General features: G+C 35.8%; 1 long non-coding RNA gene across 1 annotated transcript; it reads right to left on the bottom strand.

Annotated features, from left to right (window-relative positions):
• Positions 1-385: 385 nt before the first annotated feature.
• On the bottom strand, positions 386-7,416 carry LOC103891008 (uncharacterized). Its single transcript, XR_655283.4, has 2 exons — positions 7,342-7,416; positions 386-1,116 (listed from the first exon to the last, which is right to left on the bottom strand). It is a non-coding gene; the product is annotated as an uncharacterized LOC103891008 (long non-coding RNA).
• Positions 7,417-9,205: the final 1,789 nt, after the last annotated feature.

Raw genomic sequence — 9,205 nt, 5'->3', positions numbered from 1 at the left:
TATAGAATTTGTTGCTAAATTTTAATTATATAATATCTACTTATTTAATAAATGCTTATTGTGCCACTAGCTTGTGCTAGACTAAGCCCAGGGAATAAGCTGATAGACAAAAATCTCTCTTCTTAAGTTGGATCTTATATTCTAGCAGTGGTTAAAAATAATAAAAATAGAGCAGAGAGAAAGGGAGATAGAGAGCAAAATAGAGAAAATGGTTGAAAATCACATTCTGGAGGTGGCCAGTGACAGACCAGTGTAGAATAGTTTGGAAATATATTTTAATGTATAGATGAAACTAATTAGAAGCAGAAAAGTCATAAAATCCAATTTACCTTTGAAAAGATTTACTCTGATGACTGTGTAAAAAATAAGAGGAGCAAGAATCAAATTAGGGGATCATAGAAAAGTTTATTGCAATAGTCTTAGCAAGCAATGTTGAGTTTTTGAACTAACATGTTAGTGCAAAAATTCTTCACAAATTGTTGAATTTAGGGTTCTTTTGTGTGTCAACAGTGTTTGCACATCGATTAGATATAGGGTAGGTAGGAAAGGAAAACAATCAATCTTGGCCTTATCAAAAGGGGGATGCCAGTGTCTAGATACAGGTAAGCATTGACACTCATGGGGCTTAGGCCTCAGGGCTCCTCCCTTTTGCAGGCTCTTTCTAAGTCTCTTGTCTGACCCTAAAAGTGCATTCATGTTGTTACATATTTTTTATACCTTCCAAAACTAAACTATCTTAACTGTGATTGGTTAAGACCACCATCTCTTTACACTGGGTCACATCACCCCTAAGGTCAAATGGCATTGCAGTAGTTGTAGACATTTCTGGATCCAGCTAACAGGCAGTTGCGCTGGGGATTGTGGTAAATTGTTAAACATGATTCCTAATAAATCACTCCTTTTTTTGTCCAGATCCCTTTGCAATGTAACTCTACTGCTCCCTCCATCAAGAAGTAGGGTCTATTTCTCCACCCCTTGAATCAGTCTGGTCTTGTGACTTGCTTTCATCAATAAAATGTTGCAGAAGTGAAGTCTTAAAGCCCTGCTTGGAGAAAGCATGTAGCTTCTACTTTCAATCTTGGAATCCAGTCTCCACAAAAAGAAGTCCAGGCTAGTCTGCGGAGACAGGGAACATGTGGAGAGAAAGATCATAGTGAATGAACCACCATATGGAGAGTAAAGCCACATGGAAGAGAACCACATTGCCCCAGTTTGACAGTAACAGCAAAGCTCCATTTATGGAGAATGAAGCAATCTTTGATCTCTTAGCCCTAATCAAGTCACCCCAGCTGACATCACATGGAGTAGAGACAAGCCATCCCCACTGAGCCCCAAATATCCAACCAACAAAACTGTAAGCAATAAAATGTTTACTGTTTTAAACCACCATAATGTGGGACTTTTTTTTCTTTCATAGCTGTAGATAACTGGTAGAGGATAATTTAGCTTGATTTCATTAGAATGTATTGATGTGGTTTGTAGTCACTTTAATATATGGTTATGTTGTCGCCTTCTCTCCATGTGTGGGACTGGGCTACAGCAATAGTCATGCCTCCCATTGTGCTGACTGTCCTGGCATCATGACACCAATGTACAAGGCCAGAAATGCTACAGCAAAATGAATCTGTCCCATGATGACTGGCACCCAAAGTGTGTGAGCATTGGATGAAAAACAATACCGAAATGTACAGGGCCAGAAAAAATATGAGGAAAATTCTTCCCAGAATTAGCTGTGTAAAATTCTAAGTGAAAGATAGGTTCTTATCAATGATTGATCAAAATGGAAGTTATTAAAAATATACAAATTATCAATTTGCCATGTAATTTGTATAAGACTTACACACAATGAAATTTACCAGAAATGTGTGCTTCTTGGGCACAAACCTATATCAGAGAACATAAAGTAAGTATATTTGAGAAGGATCATGCTCAACAAACACTTTGTAGATATTTTTTCTATGAGACCACAGCTTCTAAATATGACAACAATTTTGAAAATTTTAATGACATCATCAATGACTAGTCTGAAGCTGAAGTAAACTTTCTAAACTGTCAAGTATTTAAATTTATTTTAGTTTATTTTTATTGTTAATTTTTTAAAGAAAGGATTATGCTAGAGGCAAGAATGAATATCATTTTATTGTTTCTATAGAAAATATCATAAATTGTGTAATATGGAGAAGTGAGCAGAAATGTGTGGCCAAAAATAGAAAAAAAATGTACAGACATGTTTGAGGCAGTTGATTCTTTCAAATATTATGTTATTTTCTGGATTTTCTGATTTTGCAATTTTTCAGCTTTTAAAATTTTGTAATTTATTGTTGTGATGTCTCATTTTAAAGAAATAGTTAGGCTGGGCGTGGTGGCTAACACCTGTAATCCCCTCACTTTGGGAGGCTGAGGCAAGTGGATCACCTGAGGTCGGGAGTTCGAGACCAGGCTGGCCAACATGGTGAAACCCTGTCTCCACTAAAAATACAAAAACACACACAAAAAAATTGGACGTGCATAGTGGTGGGTGCCTGGAATCCCAGCTACTTGGGAGGCTGAGGCAGGAGACTTGCTTGAACCTGGGAGACGGAGGTTGCAGTGAGCTGAGTTCTTGCCACTGCACTCCAGCCTGGGTGATGAAGTGAGACTCTGTCTCAAAAAAAAAAAAAAAAAAAAGGAAAAAAAGAAAAAGAAAAAAAGAAATAGTTACATTGCAACCTAATTTTGAATTTATATCTTTTAATTATTTTTCCTAACAAAAGCTGTCTAAACAGTATAAATTTCAAGCCTCAAAAACTCAGGCTATAACCTTGGTGGTTTACCATAATTAGAACATTTACCATAATTAGAACACTGAATTTAATATTGAAGGTATAAAAAGACTTTGGAAATTGTAATTTGCTACCTAAGCATGAAATCTTGCCATGTTTATGTTTCCTTTCCAAAAAGCGATGAATGGATCCCCAGTGTCTAACTGTGTAAAACAGCTGAGACGTCACTGCTTTCCAATCTCTTGAAGGACAAGTGCTCATCTTGGCTCATCTTCGACCCCACTTCAGAACCCAGGGGAAGTGGTAAGTGTTCTAGGGTACACATTGGAAAGGGAAATATACAAACAGGGCTGAGGATATCTCAGGACGCAAGCAGCCATCAATATTTTAGGATGACCAACAAGCAATAGTCAAGGAGCTCCCATTGGACAACTCTTCTCAGGTCTAAAGAGAAGAGCCAGTGCAAATACCCAGCCCTGCTGTGACATGGTGCTCACCTGGTGGCCAGTAGGTGGTCTGAGGCATTGGTTCCATTCCCTCATTGTTTTTTGCTTCTAGCAATAATAGCTGCTCCACAGCCTGTCAATTAAGACATTGCTCCTCTACACCTCCAATTATTATTTCTTTTTCTTTCTTTCTTTTTTTCTTTTTTTTCCTTTCTTTTTTTTTTTTTTTGAGACAAAATCTGGCTCTGTCACCCAGGCTGGAGTGCAGTGGCAGGATCTCGGCTCACTGCAACCTCTGCCTCCCAGGTTCAAGTGATTCTCCTGCCTCAGCCTCCTAGTAGATGGGACTACAGGAGCTCACTAGTATGCTAGCTAATTTTTGTATTTTTAGTGGAGACGGGGTTTTGCCATGTTGGCCAGGCTGGTCTTGAACTCCTGGCCTCAAGTGATCCACTGAGCTCAGCCTCCCAAAGTGCTGGGATTACAGGCGTGAGCCACCACGCCTGGCCACCTCCAATTATTTCTGATAAATGCTTCAAGATCCTCTTTGGAAGTTTGAAAACAAAAGAAAAGAAAACCAACCACCAGCCAACCAATGACCAAAACTTGCTCTTTGTTTTCTTCCTAATTCTCCTGGAGCCAATGTGAAAAGAGAAAAGTCATGCATAAAAGTAAGCACAAATAATAATATATCAACAAACACTCATATGTACCCCACAAATATATAAAATATTAGGTATCAATAAAATAAAATAATCAGTATTCAAAGCTATTTCAAACTCAGAAATGCATCTCACCAATTATATATATATATATATCTATAAACATCACAAATAATAGGATAATTGGTCATGTCCAGGATTATATTGGAGAAGCAATGTGCTCACAGCATTGAAAGAGCAAATGTCTTCACCCACTTGCAGATGATATAATTTTAACCTCCAATTCCCCTGTCTCCATTGTTCATCTCCTCCAGGACTGTGAACAGATTTCATCAGTTTTTGGTTTCATTATTCCTCCACTGGGATATCTGTTTCAGTTTATAAACATATTCAGATCTCTTCAATAATTTAAAAAAGAATCCTTCCCTGAATCCCTGTTCAATATTAACTAACTGAAACCTACAGGGTAATGAATCTGTTTTTAAAAAAGAAAGATAAAGAAAATATCTGAGTTTTCTATAATATACGAACTTGAAAGGCAAAGAGTTAGATGACATTTTCACATAATGTGCATATTGTTAGATTAAGTATGATTTATATGTTTAAAATTAAACCTTTTTTAAGTTTTGTATGCAATAATAGAAGTGTTTCCTATTTTATGGTGTAAATCTGGTTGTCCATATGCAAGTTAACAGCATTTGAGGCTTCTTTTTATAATAACTGGTAAGATCTTGCCCATCTGAACTTGGTTGTTGGTCATTTCTTTGAAGCATTTCCCTATTGTCTGAAAGTAACTAAAAAGGTAGGTTTGTTTAGGATATGAAAACTAAGTTACCCTATGGCCCCAAAACCACATTAGATACTGATTAATTACTTATATTAAAGTAAAACATTGACTTACATTAAAAAACCTTAGGTTCTAAATGTCCTATGCCTAACCTATTCAGTACAATGTGACACAAATTCAACTTGATTTCCTATACTGGTTATGCCAAAATAAAGCTATTTCTTTATTAAAAATAAACATAATGAATGCTATTAAGGTGGCAGCTTCATATTCTCATAAGGTTTTGCTGTTCAAGCTAATCTTTAAAGGTTTTACCAGTGATACTGTGTAAGTGGGTTTGCATCCACATGTGTAATGCCTTTATTTCTACCAAATCACTTACAATGTCCAGATAGACATATTTGTCTAAGTTAGCCAAACTGTGGCAATGCCTTTTAAATGCCAGATAAAATCTGTTAAAATTTGTATCTTTTCATATGGGCTTGGGCTTTTAATTTTAAAACAAAGATTTTGAAAAACTGAAACCTACAAAATGGATTTAAAAGTTATTAAAATTATCAATAAATAATATTAATCATGTTAATACACATTATTATTACAATCTGGGGATAATTTAAGAGAAAAAACTATCTCCTTTCTCAATGAACATCAAATAAGAGGGTGGTTGTGATATTTAAAATTTTGTCTTCATTCATCTTTGTAGAATAAACTTTTGGAGAATGAGCTATCATTAGGAAAACTTTCACTTTATATTTTTGTCAGTTTCCATCATATTTTGCTATGAAGTACCAGAAACTTTCAAATAAATTTCAATTTCTGAAAATATCAACACACTATCTATGGCTTTTCAGGTCAGCTTTCTGGTTCTAAGTCTTTTTTTTAATTGGTATCGTCCACTTTCTTTTTCTTAGTTATGCAGGAATTATAATATGGGTCTTCTGTCAGAGCTCTACAGCTCCTAAACCAAGGTATCACATATCTCCAAGATTGCCGAACACTGGAAGCAAAAAAAAACCCCATGAATTTTGCAGGTATTTATGAGAATATTTATTAAGAACACATAGTACACATAAATAGTGTGGAAGTCCAATATTTGATTGAGTTCTCTTTTCCATGATGTGACTTTTTTTTCTATTCAGACTTACGAAAGTATAACTGCATTATAGCAGCCTTGATTTCAGCAATATTCCATAGCTTAAGAGTCCATCCTTCAGTAACTCATTGTGATGAAAAGGTCACTTGCATCTGCCAATAGAGTTTCTCTCTGCTTCAGCTTACATTAAGAGAAATATCCCTTAGAATCAGCCTAAACCAATATAATAGATACTTCTGTACCTATAGGCAAGGTATCTAGGAGGAGAACATGTGTTAAGTAGAAAGTACATCCCCTATCAATGAATTGTACACAATTATCACACATAGATTTACATAGCCTACCTTGTATGACATACTCACTTTGCCACCATAGTTCTGTAGTTCTTTAAGCAATGTTAAAAGCATTCTGTTCTTATTTTTGTTTTTTTCTGTTTTGTTAGAAAACATGTCTTTCTTTCATGTCCTTGACAAAATTTTAAATTGTCTAAATATATGCACATTCACACCATCTTCTAGATTTGTTAGATTTTCAAAATACACAAAGATGAGACTAGATTCCAAACTTTGGTCTGATGAGCAAGAGAAACTAAGGCAATAGTAAAGGAACAGAAACCTTGTTCAAATCCCAACACCTCTACCAGCTACTCCAAGTTTAGATGAAACCTCCAGAAAGGTTTGTAGGGTAATAAACATACTTCTAAAAGAAGATCTTAATGCTCAAGAAAATCTGATACACAATAACTGCTATCATAGTTCCACTGAGAGAATCTTCTGTCCTTATTTAAAGTATGTCATTTCCTTCCTTCGGAGTTCAGAAGCAATAATTTAAAAAAAGTAAAATGTTTTCCCCCTTATTTAATTACAATCAAATGATGTTATTGTTCTTCCTATGAACCAATAATCAAGGCATTGGAATGAAAATAAAAACTAATTTAACAAAAGAGACTACACAAAATCACTTTGTTAATTAAAAAAAAATTAAATTCACACCTCAGTCACAGGTATCTACTGGGAAATATGCATCTTGCTTAATTAGTCTTGGTAAAATCTAAATATCATCAGCTTATTTTGTGAGTGTAGTCAGCTGATGCCCAGATTGGAAGCTTAGGAGAAACTATGCTACATTGTCCAGTACAAACATGTCATTCACTGAGCTGGAACCAAACTTCTCGCTGTGTCCTTCCCCCAGTTCAAAATCCCCATAGAGTTTCCAAACAACAGTGTAAATAAGATAGGTCCTTTCATCAACTCACACTCATGACTAAATCAGAACATAACAATGCTTAGCAGAAATTGATATTTTACCCTATGAATTAGTAGGGAGAAAAAATATTTTGCATGAGTGATTTGTCTTAAGTTTTGAACTAAAGGGTGGGGGAGTAGCTTGGTTCTAGTTACCATCAGGACCATTCATCAGAATTAAGATCCTAGTATTACAGAGCTGGAAGCCTCCTGCAGAGGTCATCAAGCCCAACCTCCTCCCTGTTAATCAAAGGGAAGCCCAAAATATGCCCCAGCGTGCACTATGATTTGTAATTTGAAGTTGACAGGGTATAGAGTTCTCAGAAATTATGAATAAATTACCTTACCATTTTCTGCCTTAGTATCACCATCTCTACAATGAGGACAAGAGTAACTGTTTCAAAGAGCCATGGCAAACCAATCTGAAATTCACAGAAGAAAAGTCATATTGATAAATTAATGTAAAAGATTAATTTGTGACTAATAACCTCAGGATAGAAAAGAATACATGCTTAAAAAGTACAAAACATAGGTAGCTTAGTTTTCAAAAACAAGGAACTAAATTTGAAAAATTAAAAATAACATATAATAGAGACTATATGGAAATAGTCTCCCTGATATTTTATAATATTTTTGATCCATCTCTGAATTGCTTTTTCTGTCATCTTTATGCCTCTAATTTCAGAATATTCAGCAGAATAATAGGTCTCCTGTTGTAGATCCAATGTTAAAAATAGCATTAACATTGTAGAGATTTGGAGGGTGGTACTTAGAATATTGATTAGCCAATAATTGGCATGTTCCTAGAAAGGAGCATGGTTCTGAATCGAACATAGCATCCCTTTAAAAATGATGTACTGATACTTAATCAGGTTATGCAGCTTCCTTCCTCCCCTCAAAAAATTTCTCTAACAGTAGCTGAGTATCCCTTGCTGGTCAACATCAAAGCTGACAGAGTGACCCCAGAGCAAGAAGATCTGCTTCTGATTCTCTGGGTTCCCTGCCCAAGGGGAGGAGGAGCAACTGTCAGGCAGACCAGAATGGGAAAGATCTTTTCAGATTTAGAGTCTTTCCTCAGTGACAAAGTTGAAGCCATTTGGGGCTCAATATTGCAGAGTTAACTCCAGCCACTAAAGTACATCAAAATGGAAAAAAAAAATGACGAGAATGCCATGTCTTTGCATCACATTTTCAAAAGCAAGGGGGAAGAACCCTATAACCTCTGAGAATGCAGGTAATATGAGGTAATAGGCAAGTAAAGCAAAAATATTACTATCTTCCCTCCCTCAGCATCCAGAAAAGATGATTACTGTAATAACCATCATATTTTGCTATGCATTAAATATTTAAAAACTGTAAGATCTGGAAAATGTGGATATCAACCCTATAAGTAGCTGTGCTATCTAAGTATCATAGTAACCTTCTCTAGCTTAATCATTTTGTGAAAGAGCTCACCTGCTAGAAAACAGTTAACTATAGGATGGCTTTCCTTGTCTCACTCAAAAAAAAATACTATTCAACACATTATATATTTTTAATTTGTCTCATAGTTTTTATTTATATCTAAACTTTTCTATTTGGTCAAATAAAGAATGAGGGAATACATGAAATAACCCTAATTCCAAGGTGACCAGAGTAGTGATCCACGAACAAACGGATTCATATACAGAAACATTTGAATTTAAAAATTACCATATAATTCTGGGTCAACACATGCATGTGTGTGGTCACTCACTACCCCTCACCCAGGGAAGACATCACTGATCAATATAGAACATGCTTCATTTAGAGCTCTCCCCTTCCCTCCACACCCACCCTCACCTAAAGGCCTTGTGGTTTTTCAGTTTTTTCTCAACATGTCACTCTGGGTAATTACTACTCATTTCCAAAATGAGGAAAATCAAATGTGGACCCTCATGAAGCTTATTCATCGCAAGGGCACTTGGGCCAGATGAAATCTAAGAGGTTCTTCATGTCTTCCAAAAGAATCATCAGTGTTTCCTGTTCTGTAGAAACTTCCCTCTTCTAATTTCCTTTGAATAAAATGCTTTCCAACCGAATTAGTTATCTAGGGGTTGCCATAACAAAGCAGGATAGAGTGGATGCCTTAACCAACTGAAATGTATTTCCTTGAAGTGCTGGAGGACGGAAGTCCAAGATTAAGATGTTGGCAGGATTGGTGTCTTCAGAGGGCTCTCTTCTGGGCTTGTA

Source organism: Pongo abelii, chromosome 5, assembly GCF_028885655.2.
Source record: "Pongo abelii isolate AG06213 chromosome 5, NHGRI_mPonAbe1-v2.0_pri, whole genome shotgun sequence".
Taxonomy (NCBI): domain Eukaryota; kingdom Metazoa; phylum Chordata; class Mammalia; order Primates; family Hominidae; genus Pongo; species Pongo abelii.
The sequence above is the reverse complement of the archived record's forward strand: the minus strand, read 5'-3'. Positions and strand labels throughout refer to the sequence as shown.